Below are 17,001 nucleotides of genomic sequence, written 5' to 3' on the forward strand. Positions count from 1 at the left end.
GAAAACCTGCAGCGTCTCGGCCCTCCATGGCACGAGTTTGACACATGTGATCTACTACATACAGACCTGAGAAGGTGGCCAATACTTATGCAGCAATTTACTTTACCTTGTATATATATATATATATATATACAGTATATATATATATATACACACACACACACAACTAATACACAGTCTTATAAGAGCAGGAATGAAGGATCTCCTAAACCTCTCTGTTCTACAGTGCAGAGAGAGGAGCCCATTATTGCAGCTACGTATCTTAGCTGCAAGAGTCTGATACAGAGGGTGTCTGCAGCTGTTGATAGCTTGCATCAGACGCCTCAATCCTCTTCTCCACCAACTCCCCCACAGAGACCACTCTCTCACCCATCACAAACGATCAGCTTCATCAAGCCTGTTACAATCCCACACGGTAATGCTGTGTTTTGTATCACACCTTCTTTGATGAAAAATAGGTGGATAGATTGCTGTCCAAAGGTTAGCTTTCAAAGAGGGCCAATCATACACAGAAATAACACAAACCTGAAGCAAGCTCAAACTGAGGGCCTGATCACATGCGAATGCTCCTGAGATTTTTTTTGGCAGGATGAAACAAATTTGGGTTACAGTGTGCCGGATTAGTAAATAGTTGCATCCAGACAGGAACAGGTCACTGAGTGAAAACGATTTAATACACAAGGCACACCTATGTATGCCGCTGTGAACAGACATACAGACGGAACCACGTGACACGCCAATCCATAGAAGAAGAAAGAACGCATGTGCATAAATCCGTCGTCTTCCGCTTTCCAAGGCTCATCTAGACTTACGAGAAGTGGAATTACTTTTGCGAGTCGTTATGGAGCAAAGACAAAATATCAAGAGAATGTCGACTGGTGTCATGTTCGTTGAAATATAGAGATATTATGTTGGCTTGTTGTCAAAGCTCACTTTTGGTTATGTGAGGGCGATGGGGTGGTGTTGGGTCAGTGATGTCATTGTTTTCGTAAAGTGGCGATGTCGGCAGTTTACACAAAAACAACCAGGCAGTGTTTTCAGACTGTCCCACACTGGAAGCAGTTTTCAAAAATACAGTGGATAGCCCCTTAGGATAGCTTAGTGGATAGCCGCAAGGTGGTCTAGTGGTTAGCATGTTGGCCAACAGAGTAACAGTCTGGAGATCGGGAAGACATGGGTTCGATTCTCCCTTGGCCATTTCTGTGTGGCGTTTGCATGCGGGTACTCCGGTTTCCTCCCACATTCCAAAAACATACATGTTAGGTTAATTAACGACTCTAAATTGTGAGTGTGAGTGGTTGTTTGTCTATATGTGCGACCAGTCCAGGGTGTACCCCGCCGAAGTCAGCTGGGATAGGCTCCAGCATGCCCCCGCGACCCTAAAGAGGAGAAGCGGTATAGAAAATATATGGATGGATAGCCCTTGATGGATAGCCCTCCCTACAGAGAATGTCTTATCAAGTGCTGCAAACACTGCTAGCAATTTCTCCCATTCAGATTTGTGACCAGCATTACCTATTGTTCATTGACAGTTTTCTCGTTAGCCCCACTAAGCTAACAATACAAACGTACACTTCTTATGGTTTCTTGTGTACGCCTTCGTAACCGTGAAAGCACTTTTGATGATGACTGATGCGTTATGTTTCATTACCGAGCTGGTTCATCAACGTGTGATGAAAAGGCGGACTAAGGCACAATTGGTCATGCACATGCTCAATGCAGCAAAGTCTTGCATAGAATGAATGTAATGTGATCTCTCCTCCCCAGTTTCTAATGATAACCACCGCATTTCATTGGTACTCAAAGTACTGTTACCTCATTCACCTTCTGATGATGCAGCATCAGGAGAAACTAATTGGGGATTCTGTATCCTGTTTAAGGATACTTTGACATGGTCATGAGAGGATTGAAGATCTAACCCACAACCTTCCAGTTGGGAGCTGATCACTAGTGTAAAGGCAAGGGCTTTGAGGCAATGTCATGACATTCTTCACGAATCACCGCTGTATGTATAATAGCTTTTCTCTAATCTGTCGTTTGATTGCTTTGCTGAAAACATCCAGTATTTTGGAATAAGAAAATGATTGGTCTGAGTCCAGACTGAGTTGTCCGCTCTAATGCTCGTAGAAACCTAATCTCAAGGACAGCCTGGAAAGGACAATTCTGTGGGTGGAACCAAGCGTATTTGTAGCCAAAAATCAAGTGACGTCAGAGCAAAACTGCAGCATACATGCGCTGTTCTTGCAGGTGGAAATCGTTCAAATAGAGATTTCAGAAAAACTTTTTACTAAAAGGTAGCCCACCATAAAGGGAAAACAGTTGAAGAAATAACCAACGCCAAGAAAGATGGCTGCTGAACCGGTCTCTCATCGAATGGAGCCGAGGCTGAAGATGCTTGAGCTTGCAGTGACCAACAAAAAGTAAAGTGTACTAAAACCAAAGTTAAAATATTTTTGGAACTAAAAAATGCTCTTCTGCTGACTCTCAACAAAGGCGGTCGCATCTTTCGCCTCTTCTCTCCCTTATCTTCCCTGTGTTGCTTCTTACGTCTCGTTTAGTCCTGTCTCACACTTTCAAGGGCCTCTCTCTGCACTGCTCTCCAAATCTGAATCATTGAATTGATCGACTAGTCTCTCCATGCAATTGACAAGATCTTTTCGACGAGAAACTCAGGTTTGGGGGAACCCATCTGCCCTGTCGGAACATTCACCGTCAGTACATGATGGACAGTTGGGGGAAGTGGAAGGTCATGTGCCTGGCGATTCTTTCCGTGAAGGACATCTAAGACATCTACCTATTTGGAACCATGATAACAGGTCTGTTGCTGACTGGATTAAAATTTTTAAGGCGGAAACAGCGCATTGATATGGTGGGTAAAGCGGTTAGCTCTCTGATTGTGAATTACAACAAGGAAAACATCTTGGAGAAGCTTTCGGCTTTGCAAAGGCAGATAGAATCGAGTGAGAGACCAGGATAGACAGAGTATACGCGTCTGTTGGAATGCGGCTACTCTCATTAACCCAAGCAATTTACTTAATTTGCATTTTGGCGCCCCACCCCCGCCTATCCAAGGTCGCGACTCATCAACAATTTCCTGCAAGAGATTGATGCAGCGGGACGCTCTGACCCTCTCCTTCACCGACATGTTTTTTTGTCTCCGTCTTGGGCTCAATCACAGACGTCTCCACAGCAACTCCTGCGTTATGCGATGACACCCTCCAACTGAGGCTCCAAGATTGGGCACCTTTCAGGGGAACTTCTACTACTTCTACCTACACACTCATGCATCCAAGGACACTCAGATGCAGATTCGCACACACATCCCTTCCCTCATCCAACGCCTTCGCTGCTATATCCCCCCAGTGCTGGCGAGACGGGGACCATAGCTCGCGCAGATTATGGCTGCATTGGCTGTGGCAGGCTGCTGGCTGTGCTGGGAACACCTCCACCCCCCCGGTGCAAGTCTCATTTTCATGTTGAAAAAGTGTGCTTATTTGTGCCTGTGTATGCTGAGGTTTTTGGATAGTTCCACACTGTACTCCACCATAGGAGCTTAGTTTGGAATTATCTTTCTTTTTCCTCCTCTCTCCTCTCGTTCCCTTTCCTCTACCTCCTCCATCGCCCAGTCATCCTGTCCTGTCTACCAGCCATCTTATTGTATAGTATGGACGGATGATTGCACAATTTTGCTTGTACCGCTGTACAAGTGATGAATAAATATACGAGTAACGATAAATATACTAACTAGATTATAAAGCCCGGTCTGTTGCAAGATAATAACATGGAAAACATCTAAAAAAAAAAAATCTGCACCAGATATCGCGTAATGTCACACAATCGTGTTGTTAACACATGCCAGGCTCCACGGCCCTCGGCTTACTTTCCTGGCATCGCCCTTTGACACTAAAGTCACTTTTTCTCTCAGTCACCTCCATGCTCCCTTGTCCCAAGCCTGCATCCCTCAGTCTGCCTCCCTTCCTCTGCTACCCCCACCGCCCTTGGGACTTTTGGAGCATGTATCCGACCTGTGAGCACAAAAGGTGGGCAGGCGAGGTGTCTCTGGCCCCTTTCTACCCTGTTTCTCCTGACCTTCAGAGCTATACCCCAGTGACTTGGTGCATGTGTCCAAAGAAATCCGGCCAAAACAGCGAGATGTTCCGCCTGGAAGCATGCCCAGTGATGGTCCACGGAGGGCAGGGAAGTGTGGCGGAGTCCAGGGCATTCAGCAGCCTGGACATACTGCATGAATATGGCCAAAAAGGCAAGCCAACATCACCTGGAAGCACGGGGGCCTGGCTATGGAGCATCCACTGTGCTATTTCCGTCTGCTAGATTCGTTATGTCTGACCTGTTTAACTGTTTCAGGTCTTTTTGCCACACCTGTATGCTCACACAATTGGAGCAAATAATTTCAACCGCATGCATCGTTATTCACATTAATCTGCCAAACATTGTATAAAGATACTGTGCGTGTATGTGTACATATTGAAATGATTGTCCCCCATAAACCAAATAATGCATATTTTGTGGTTTGAGTTTTGAGTTCAGTCTATACAGTACAGATAAAGAAATATCTGCGGAGCAGGGCAGAAAATAATTGAGAACCACTGCCGTTAGGAAAAATACACAAGTTATTAAATGCAAAAGCAAATAGCATTCAGACATTTTTTTTCCATTTCTTATTTTAAGGTTTTGTGTAGGCAGTGTGGTCATTATACAACTTTACTCACTACTAATGTGTTTCCATTAGCAAAAATGTATAAGTAAACGTTAGGGATTTAACGGTACACGGTAAAATTTTGACCCGTTCGGTCTGACCTGCACCAAATAATCCACCTTATGGACCGGTGGTTTTGCACTGTGTGCGGACAAAAAGGTGAGGCATTCGGCAACAGAGTACAGGACAGGAGAGTATGGGTGACAACAGCCGCGTGACACGCCAGTTTATGAGCGGTGGCGACTCTGACCTGGCGGATCTGCTCAGCAACATGCCTGACAGTGCCCCCGCATCTTGGCCCCAACATCAAGGTGCGGTGCAGCTGTTTTTTGAACACTTCACCTCCGTGAACAGGCAAAGATGAGTGCATAGGATGAAAGAGCGTGCTGACGTTGTTCAGTAAAGATGAGAATGGTTCTTAACGCTTCAACTATTAATTTCTTTCGAACTCGGCATGACATCTAGCTTTTGAGGATCTTTTGGTCTAACTCACTTTAGTCCCTTGTATCAAGTCTAGTCACATGATATATGTTTTGATTACTTTCCCCCCCACACTTTTTAATGTTTGCTTCAGCATTTGTTTTTGCTGTTTGCAAATAATCAGTGGCTGCAGATAGAACTTTTCAATAGCTTGTAAATACAATTGATTTTGGTAAGATGTTTTGGTGGATAAACCTTTTATAAACACAATGTATTAACACCTCACATTAGCCTATGTATTATCACTTTCAGTCGAATGCAGCAAATTGTTTTCATTTTAAAATGGTCAATTATAGTATGCCCTTGCTTGTCTCTTCCAATTGTGCCAAGAGGGGATGTGTACTGAAGTTGAGTGCAGATCAGAGCACTCACTAGGACTGTCATGATACATTTTGCTGGATGATAATTGTCCTACAAATTATTATCGATAATCAATATTATTGCCAAAATTTTGTCTTCTTTCACTTGGTCATACACATCAGGAGTTGCTGTTTTTGACATGTACAGTACATGTACTGTATACATTCTCCCAGGCATTTCGTACTATCAAACATTTCCCGAAATGCTAGCTTTTCAAATCGTATTAAAAAGGTTGCATTTCTTTTACAATGTACCGAGCAACAATGTCTGTGAGCGTGCATCATTTTGTACTTCGGTTTTATATTTACTTTGCCGATTGGGACAAAAGCTCTCCTGCACTGCCACAATGGAGATGTGGAATTCGGCTTAGAAACCATGGCTTTTGTGCCTTCATTCATATTAGTGTTTCTTTGTTAACTTGCTAACTGCTAGCACTTTGGTATATCCACTCACAAGTAGCCCTGTCTCCACGTACTGGGGGACAAAGAGTTTGAATGAGGGGAGGGCTCACTCTCTCTCCGTTCATTCCACTATAGAACCAATGCGCACAGACACATGCAGAGTGAACCCTCTTGTTATCAAGCCTGTATGGAAAGGAGAGACGATGAAAACAAACAGGCATACATACACATGTCCATTTATCGAGGCCGGGAAATTATCAACATTGTTTGTTTTTAATCGTTCAATTAATCGATTTATCAATTATCATGACAGGCCTAGCACTCAGACTACCCAAACGTGCCGGTACGATTGGCCTAGTATGGGAACTAACTTTGCAGAGCCAATATAAGTTATCAACCAGTGATCCCCAGGTGTATCACGGACACACACTATTGCTAAAGGAATAACAGCAGCAAAAGTGCAGTAACAGTGCACAGTAAAATACAAGCTCAGTTCAATCTTTAAGACTAAATCCTCAAAAGGACCCACACCTGACAATCCCCATGTGCTCATAATACATAGTATACAGCACTGAGTCTTTCTGGTCTATTACACAAATTGGTCGTCACATCTCTTCTCATTTCAGACCGCTCATCACAATACGACTAAGTGTAAAATAGGTTGACAATATTAATAAGAGAAGGAGAATACAATTAATCTAGCAGCCGGTGCATAGTCATTATGCTCGGCAACTTACACTTTTACACCCCCATCGCCATCAAAGGGTGAGTTTGCTTACACATGCTATTATTACAAAGTGGTTAACTTACCGTATTTGTAACTATTTCTTTAAAAAAAAAAAAAAAAATCGAATCAAAAAATACTTGCCTGGACTGTTAAACATTTTGACACTGAATTCACAAATGTGCCTGAATGAATTTTGAGTTTCATTGATGATTTTGTGAGAATAGCCGGCACATGAATCAGAGTTTTTCTCTTTTTCTCTGTCTCAGTTTATAAAATGAGTTTATTTGCCCAAAAAATAAAAATAAATAAATTAAAAGATGGTACAGGACATGGGTGGTGGCTTTTCAGCAAAAACCCATATCAGAGGATGACAGCACTTGCTAATCTATTGTTAAAATGGCACAAAACCAAGTATATTGACAGTGATTCTTTCACATACATGTCTATTATAATGTTTGTGTAATTGGAAATGAACAACTGCCTTGGGCGGGAACCTGACATTATATATAGTCTCATAATGTAACTAACTCTCTTCAGTGCATATACTGTATTTAACTTAAAATATATATTAAAAACATAGCAAAGACATGACACAACATTTCCGCAAAAACACACATCATAATATATATGACCACCATTGCTAGTGTACAGTATTATAATGGCAGAAAAGTGTTTATTTGTATACATAGACACACAAACACATACATACAAATACGCCTTGTGTGTGTTGTCAGTAGTCAGAACTTACAGTGACATATTAAGACAACAGGAAAGTTAAACACGTGTTCATGCTTCCCCCAAATACAACACACACATACACACATTAACTCAGCAGTGACAGGGGGTTTGTGACTTGTTATTTTGAATACCTTTCCAGTATGGCTCCGAGTGACGCTGGTGGGCTAACTAGCTAGCTAGCATGTTAGCTTAGCCACATTTGACAACAAACAGCTAGCAGTTCACTTATAGCTCAGACCTTACCGTCCAGGCGCTCCGTCGTCCTCTCGAGTGCTTTGTTGCCTTGCAAGGTAATAATCACTCCGGTCGTCCTCTCCGCCGTTTTTCCTTGTTGATGTTGGCTTCTGAGTTATCGGCAAAACCGCGAGCAGACGGTGGTGGTAGAAGTCCTCTGGATGCTGTTCTCGACAAGAGGACTAGCCTGGCCTTGGCGCGAATCTCCGCGCTTCAACGCCACCACCAGCCTCCATTTTCTCCTTTTGCGATTTTCAGACAATGTCCCGCAATTCGTTTGCTTTCGAACCAATGACAAGGTGCAGAGACCCGCTAAGATCCCGCCCCCCTTTGCTCTATGGCTGGCACTGCCTGAGCCTGAAGCGGATCATGCTCGACTGCTTCCGGTCGGAGCAGCCATGAGTGGCTCCTTGCAGTTGCAGTCGGTCCTACCTCCCTGGTGTTCTGCTGCTGTGTGTGTGTTTCACGGGCTCTGCGCTGCAGGGTAAAGTCATCATTGAGGTTAATGTGCTCCCATAGTCTAGTTCCATACTTCAGTGTTGGTATTTCATGAGCAGTATCACTGCTGGTGAGGCTGTTCCTGCTCAGGACTCTGTGCCATGGTTGGTCCCCAAAGGGTTAAATCAGTACTGACTACCATTTTGTCAGCAAAGACTACTACTACAAAATGGCTGCAGTGTTTGAGACCAAGGAGTTTCCTTAGGGACCGGACCCTAGTGGTGAAATAGTAACTGAACAAAATTTTCTTCTGGAAGTTTATATTTGTATATAAAGACTTGCATTCATCAGAAATTGTAGTTTCTTTATTTGAGAAATACTTGTAATTTTTCACATTGCTATATTTTTACCTTTATTTAGTGTGTCTGTACCATCTGTTTACCTGCCTTTCAGAAAGTAGAGCTGGTACTTCGTTTGTACCAGTATTTATATATTGAAGACCAGTATTTGTAGAATTGGCAGACAAAACCTCCAAGATGCGAGGCTTCTCTGTTGCAACAGCTCGTGAGGTGCGTGTGTGTGGGAGCTGAAAGGAGGCGAGGGAAGTGGTGACATAACCGAGTTGCCGAGGTAAGGTATGCTGCACCAGGGGGCTGTTTTTCATTAGGTGATAGTGTGGTAGTGATACCCCCCTCCCACTAGGTCACTCAGTAGATCGCAGTGGTGAAAAAAGATCTTTTGTTTTGGGGGAGCTGGAAGCACTGGCCATGAGTTTGGAACCGAAAGGTCGCGGTTGGAGGCCCATTGCAGACACGTTCAATTGCTACTAGTTGTTGGAGTCTGCATCCTGAGGAACTGTCAACCCTCACACCTCAGGGGACCGCCACAGCTGTTACTGCATGCCTGCATATGTCTTGTCTGCTTCTCTGCAAAAATATACAGCAAGGTACAGTAATACTTGAAGTATTGATGAAATGTTTAAATAAAGGTGTCACATAAGCTTAACTAGCCAGTGTTCTTACTGATTCCTTAACCAGTAACCAGGAAAAAGAATATTGTAGATTGTCCTTTGCTAGCCAAACCTTTATTTCAGTTGGGTTTGGAATGAATGACGCTTCCTAGTTTCCGTGGCAAGAGAAAATAAAAGTACGGCCTTAGGGTGCTGAAATGCCGTTTTTTGTGGTTGGTGTCCCACCATTTTTCAAAGAAAAACACCACTAGTAGCGCTTACTTCATCCTTAAATTATAAGAACCATTAGTATCTCCAGTGTACTGATGGCACAAAGCTTGCTGACTCAATCATGTCGTGTATAAACCACACATTCTGTCATCCATTTTCCTTATCGTTCAGGACTGAAGAGAAAGCTGGAGCCAATTTCATTGATAAGGGCAAAAGCTGTACTACACCCTGGCAATGAAATGACAGGGCATTGTGAATGGGACACTGACCAGGAATCAAGCCTGTACCGGCCATGTAAGTCAGCAATGGGAATTGCCTACAGGGCCCAGAAGTAGGGTGTCCCGATCCAATAGCACCAAAAAGGAAGAACTATCGGATCACATCGGCCTGCATCTAAAATCTCTGATATTGGCACTGCGATACAAGCAGTCAATTCCAGACTCCGCCCCAGCACGTCTATCCAGCAGCAGCCGGATAGAGCCCATGTGATCATAATAGCGTGTGCTAACAAAGTAGCAAGGAGTAGAAGTTATGTCGGCCATGTGGCAGTAAGTGGCAGTAAGTCTGAAAAAGACGTTGCAGCTGACTGCAAAACTTGTCATGCACAAAGTTTCCCGTGGTGTCACAGATACGACCAACCTCATCATGCATTTGAAGCAGCATGACATGGGAAACATCATTAATTATAACTGACAATAGGCGCCGCGTCGGTGGTAACGTCAGGTTTAAATGCTTAATTGAGGACCTAGAACCTTGCTTAGCGATATTATCCCTAGACTCCACTGCATTGTCGATAAAACTATACCCCAGATCCTTAAAGTAAATGGGTCTGTGTTTCTCATACCTAATGTTGCTGACTATTGTTCTGTTTGATTAATATCACTTGATCAAGCCTTTTCTAACAATCCACACCACAAAGTAAGTAATAAAAGTATGTGTGATTCGTGCTGATATCGGATCGATATTGGCCGATATTCAAGGTTGCAATATCAGTATCACTTCAATTGTATCAGAAGTGAAAAACATGTATCAGGACACCCCTACCCAGAAGTCCTGATGGTGTCCCTGGTAACTACACTACCAAGGGCTGTAAACTATATATAATGCATCACAATTCAAAATATCTGTAAAATCATTTAACATTCAACCAGATTTGAGTTACATATAGGACAAGTATGTACTTGGAAGAGTTGACCTCCCATTGACTGGGGCACATACTTCTATCACTGATGTGATACACAAGTATCACTGGGAGGAGATGGACCAGAATCTGTTGCATCAATCAAAATATTGGGAAAATATTTAAAAACCCTTTGAGTGGCTATCAGCCCAAAGTGTACCTGGCTTCCCAACCTAAGACATCTGGGATTGACTACAGCATCCCTGAACAGGATGAACACTTAAGACAGGGATTTTCAAAGTATGATGTACTATCAAGGGACTCTTTGTTGGCCTATACTAGAAAGTTCCAGAAAATGTCAGGAGCTGCACAGCAGCTTGAGAAAAATAAAGAACATATATTTTGCAAAGTTAACTTCAGTTTTGCTCAAAGGCAATTTTTTTAATTCCTGCACTGAACAGAGTCTGCGGTGAGCAGAAAACTCCACAAAATATACTCTGGAAAATCGTTTTTTTTTTGAGTCGTGGGGACCCCAGCCGTTTTATGTCTTTCAAAAGGAGACTTACTGTGCCACTTTGACCTCTTGTACAGAACATAAATGGAATATCAAAACTACATAAATTGAGCCAGAAAGCATGTTCACTTTATTTGATTTTTTTTAGCTCACCTTGCAGAAAGGCCAAAGAAAGTTACCTAATCATGTAGTTATTCTGCAGTTACAGAGGTAGTCATTCAGACATATTCAAGACAACATTTCCCAAGCAGACACCGTCAAGGCCGGTGAAACACATCGTAACGCCACATATTAAAAGTTCTTTGGTGAGTTAACACAGAACCATGCTTGCTAACTAAATCCAAACGGTTTATCTGAAGCGAGAACACCAGAATCTGCTGCAATGGCAAGGAAGCTTGTACAGGCCACTGAGCATTGCAATTATGGGCAAACATGAATCAGGACAAAGTATGATATGCAGGCCTTCAGTCCCATTCATCAATCAGCTTGATCAGCAGTCTGAAATTGAAAGTCTGATAAAAGCTTTGGTATTAGAATATTGTGTTAACCCCAAAGTATTATTACAGAGTCATTATTGGTCATTGGTTACTGGCCCAAAGTAACGCCAATTGACTCAGGTGTGCATGATTGTGATCTCAAAATAATGTTTTAGGCTGAAGATACTGATGCCAAATGTGAGGTCACAAATTCTTCAGTTTGTTACAGCATGAATCTAAAAGTAACTTGCCAAGAATCTGCCCTTTTGATAATGAACATAACTTTTCAACAACGGCAACCCAATAAAAACTATCCAATGACCCATTTTGGGTCCAGACCCTTAGTTTGGGAAAACGTAGATTAAAGGATCATGACAGTGGTAAAGTGTTCATTTCTAACATTGCGGCTACTATAACAGTATTAAGGTTATAAAAATCTAAAAGAGTCACGTTCTGCCGTAAATAAGTCACCACAAATGTATCACTAGTAAGTGGTGGTAATGTGCCTTCCAAACCAAGTTAAAAACTGCCGAACGAATGTCATTCATCCCCCATTAAGTCTGAATTTTCGCAATGACAAATTTAAATAAGAATATTGGAGCACCATTTTTATCTGGATCTGCACCAAATGTTTATTGGTTCTTCCTTAATGTTTTTATAATAGCTTGCCAATACGTTCACAAAAAACATAACACCACAACCAAAAACATGGCCTCGGCAGATGTTATGAGTATGTAGGAGTGCCAGACAACCTTTAAGGCCATGTCCTTATTATGACCGTCTTCAAAAGAAAATGCCAATGCCACTGATAATGAAATGAACACAATGTAAATGGGTGCCCTCAATTGTTATAATTGTGCTGCCCCAGCATACAACAGTAAATTGTGTATGCACAAGAACATAAAAGGAAAAAAATACCGAAGTGCACGGCCTCCTCTGAGAGGCACCAGAAAATTTCAGGACAGGCACAACACCTTGGAAAAAATATAGAAAAACCTATTTTTCAAACCTGCTAAGCTAACTTCAGTTATGTCAAAGGCAAATTACATAGTTCCTACATTGATTGGGTAAACAGAGTCGAGGGTGAGCAGAAAAAACTCAAACTCAACAGAATATGCTTCAGAAATTACTGGCGAGTGGGGCGCACCAACTGTATTGCATTACATTCTCTGAGGAGGGCTCACTGTGGCACACTGTGAAAAGCCCTGTCCTTGAGCAAATAAGCAAGGTAGTGATTATATAAGAAAACAAAAGGACAAACGGTTATTTGAAGTCTCATACTGTCAAATCATGACCATAGTGGGAGGAAAAAAGGTGACTGACATTCAGCAATATCTATATCAATTTAATGTAAATATTAAAAAAAAAATTAAACCTTAATGGATACAACAAATGAAATATCAAAAATCACATTCACAATTATGACAATTATGGGTTGCCTATGGAATACTATGGAAGGTTTGTAATTTATCCAGTCAATTAGTGATATTTTGTTCAAAATAAGCAGAAGGCAGCCACAGAAAATCGTACAGAATCATTTCACTATCATGAAAAACTCAATAGCAATATTGAATTGTTTGCATTGCTTGTGAATTTTGTCTTAGAGATTAATGAAGTATCTATCATCCATCTACTGTATCTATCTAAATAAGCTGCTCAACTCTTGAGAGCTCAATTCTTGGCGACAAGAAAAGACAAGACAAAAACATCAAATTTAGCCATTCTTTTTGGAGAAATGAGAAGTCTGGTGTTGAAGAAACATTTCAAAGCATGAGAATGTCTCTGTGCACTCAGTGCATTCATAAAGAACCTCTGAACCATCTTTGTTGTTTGAGGTACAGACAACCATGCCATCTTCCTCTATATTGTCTGCATGACTCTTGTCATTTGGGGTACGGACAACCATGTCATCATCCTCTAATTTGTCTGCATGACTATTGTCATTTGGGGTAGGGTCAACCATGTCATCATCCTCAACACTGTCTGTAGGACTATTGTCATTTGGGTTATGGTCAACCATGTCATCCTCTACTATGTTGTCTGCATGACTCTTCATGACCAGGGAAGGACTCCCATTTGTGCCACTGACATGAGATGACTGGTCCAGATCACGTGTTGTTCCATCGCTTGGGTGATTCTGAAGGTGAACCTCAAGTGCTGAAGCATCCATGAAATTAGCTGGGCATAAGTGACACTTTTGATTACCTTTTTTGTGATACGTCAAATGTCGCTGGTAAACATACATCAGGCCAAATGTCTTCCCACATTCTTGACACCTGTAATTGGCCCGGCCTAGTTTTGCTGATTTCTTCCCATCCTGTGCCGTTCGTTCAACATCTTTGTGGTAGCGAGCTACATGACTCGTTAGATCACAGCGCTGAGGGAAACGTCTACCACAAAGTGTACATACATGCATAGTACCTTTATGGTATCTCATGTGCCTTGACAAACTACTGGAATGATTGAAGACTCTCTGACAGTGTTTGCAAGGATACAGTTTCCCATTTGGGCTTGGTCTTCTATATCTAGATCTAGGCTTTATTCTTTGTTTAGGTTTTACTGATTCTTGATCCAGCTGATCTATTTCCTCCAGATTTTGGCATGTGAATTGATGCTCCTTAAGTGCTCTTAGTTTTTGGAAAGGATGGCCACTTAAACCATATCTGTATGACATGTCAATCTGGCTAGTGTTCTCGTCGTCGTCATTCCCATTCTCAATGTCAAAAACTGTGCCGTTACTGTAGCAGTTTTCAAGAGGTCTGTACCTATTTTTTAAATTCACTCCAACACCAGATGTTAATGCAGTGTTAAGCTCTTTACCTTTGCAGTGGTACAGTACGTGGGTCTGAAAATCTGATATCCAAAAGAAATGTAACTTGCACATCCGACATAGGTAAGTTTTTTTCAACTTGTTTTCTTCATTGCCTGAATTACCAGCACTGGTAACGAGATGACTTTCTTTTTCATGAGCAACCAAAGCATGCACTTTAATGAACCGCTTTCCACAATGACTGCAGCAGTGAAATGGTTGCCGTGCATGGCCTTGGAAATGCATCTTCAGCTGCAGTCTACCCACAAAGGTCTTGCAGCACAAAGTACACTTGTAACCTTCCTCTGTGTTGTTATACTGTTGGTGGCGACGCAAACTCTGCAGGCTGTTGAATGACTTATTACATATTTCACAGCGGTAATGGCTCTTCTGAGGCTTTTCAACATTCAAGTCCAACGACCTTGGTATATTTGCAGGTGAATTGCAGGACTGTGGCCTTTGTATTTCGATTTGGGGTTTTGGAGACGGTGGCTTTGCAGCATATGAGAAGTGTGGCAGAGCTTCAGGAGATGCTGGTTTCGGAGAAGAATGTGTCACTGAAAAGCCATTTACAACTGCCAATGTGCCATTTTCTTGTAGCACATATTCTCGAGGGACTTCAAATCCGTTGGATGAGCCATCAAAGGAAAACGATTCCAAAGGTCCGTGGATGGTCATGTGGGCTATTACTTGGGTGTAATGAGGGAACCCATCACCGCACTCTGTGCAGATAAAGGTACATGCGTCTCCACCGAATGGTGCCGAAGAGAAACTACTCAATGTTTTCTGCCTTTCCATGATGAAATGATACGGCCCATGGGCTGAAGGCATCAGACTAAGTGAAATGTCCCAGACTGTGACAACTGATTTCCATTGAGGGATAGAAGCACAGTCTACAGTCTTTCAACAAACTTGGTCCAAAAATGTGTCCTTCCAGGTTGCATGTTCACTTCACTGTTTTTACAGTATCTGGAAGACAACAACAAGATACAAATCAGTCAAATTTTGAATAACTTTCATGGTCATATTGCTTTAATGTATATTACTTTACTGTTACCTGTGTTTGACGGCTATGAAAAGGTAAAAAAAGAACACATGCTTTTGTAAACTCACGAGTGCAGGAACGGGCGGCACTGAATATAATGCATGTAGCTCATTTTATTGCAAAGATTCCTTTCACCAGATTAACAACACTTGCAATGTTTCTACTCAGCCATCATGTTTAAGCCAGTGTGCGGCTGCAAACGTAATTTTTACAAGACTGTCTTTTCAACTAGGACACCGACTAGACACTTTTCAGCATATTCACAGAGGAATATATTCAGAAAGACTTTGAGGTGGTGACAACAAAGTCTGAAAGAATGGCAAGCTGGATGATCTAAACACAGCATACAAGCCTAATTAAACTGATGAAAAGCTGAAGAAACTGAAGACAGATTATAAACTGATGAAAAGCAGTCGCTAGTGGGTCTGACCACTGTACTGCTGTGTGAACAAATCATACAACCAACTCAAAACTAGGGTGGAGAGGGGCCACGGACACCTCGCTTTTGAACCCTCATGGGGCAGCAGGGGCAGGCAGGCAGGCCGAGGTGCCCGGAGCCCCTTGTGAATGCAGGCATATGTCAACAATGCGATCGGGTCACAAGTTCGAATACATGGTGCAGACCTTTCCCCAAATGTAAATGTTACTTTTCCCTTTTGTTTGCTTGCAAATGAGCAGGATTTGTAATTTGGCACTGTATTTCTGGCGTTTATTTAATAATTGGGCATTTATACAGTTGGAGCATTTAGGATGAAATGAAGAATTAAAGTTCTCAATTTTTCCTGCATTTCACATTTTGAAGTTCCAACAATATTGTGACCTTGGTTTTAGTATAAATTTTGTTTGTAGACGCTCACTGAAAACTTTGGTTGTTTCTTGAACTTAACATTTTCCAAAATCCATAATTGAACCATTTCTACATTTCACTCTGATTTTACATGACTTCTAGCTATGAATATGCTTATTTGCCTCCCATCCATTTCAGTCTGTGGTGACAACAACCAGATGTGACGTCACAGTAAACCCAGCAATTTCATGTGTTTGCGCTGTCGTCGTGATCTCAACACTGACATTTATTCTTTTTATGTTGTTATGAACAGCTCAAATGGACCGTAAGGAGTCGCCATGACCATTACTCACTGAGAGGACAGCTTTCGGCCTGTGGTGGACATTGTGCAAAAGCTTGTAGAGACTTGGAAAGAAAGCCTGAACATTCGTCATTACCCTGAACTTTGAGTGCTGTAAATGCACACCACACAGGGCCACAGGACCCCTTTAGTTCCACGAACTTTAGTTCTCGACTTTTGGTGGAAAAGTAGCATAGGTTGGCTTTATTATGTCATTTCCTGTGTGTGCATGGCTCATTCAAGTGTACAGCCCAGAGAAGACCTTTGCAAAAATAAAGATTTAGCAATAATTGTGACTGCTGTGACATTGATTAGCTCCAGTAACACTCTTAGTGTCTCAGGCTCTCTTTAGTTGCAACTGTTCACTAGCAACAAAGTGCTAGCAAGCCAAAGAGTCGGCAAGTGTTGAGTTTCCACACTGGAAAACATCACCCCTTGGTAGACTCTTCTGACACAGAACTTCTAAAGGACCAGTATGGAATCGGAAAGGATGGGGTGGTGACTACGCAGAAGCATAATCCAAACTTTAGTTATCATGCAAATATTGGATAGTCTAACTCAGTGATTCTCAACTGTGGGTGGGACCCATTTTCAGTGAACAGCGGATCTTTGGCAAAGAAATCGCACAAAAATAG

At 42.1% G+C, this 17,001-nt stretch overlaps 1 protein-coding gene across 1 annotated transcript in view; it reads right to left on the reverse strand.

Annotated features, from left to right (window-relative positions):
* znf1035 (zinc finger protein 1035) overlaps positions 1-17,001 on the reverse strand; it is a 57,914-nt gene that overhangs the window by 20,450 nt on the left and 20,463 nt on the right. The window contains exon 2 of the mRNA XM_054780988.1: positions 7,667-15,163. The gene's annotated coding sequence lies outside the window, so the exon portion shown is untranslated. The remainder of the gene's footprint in view (positions 1-7,666; positions 15,164-17,001) is intronic.

This window comes from Dunckerocampus dactyliophorus, chromosome 7 (assembly GCF_027744805.1).
Source record: "Dunckerocampus dactyliophorus isolate RoL2022-P2 chromosome 7, RoL_Ddac_1.1, whole genome shotgun sequence".
Lineage (NCBI taxonomy): Eukaryota > Metazoa > Chordata > Actinopteri > Syngnathiformes > Syngnathidae > Dunckerocampus > Dunckerocampus dactyliophorus.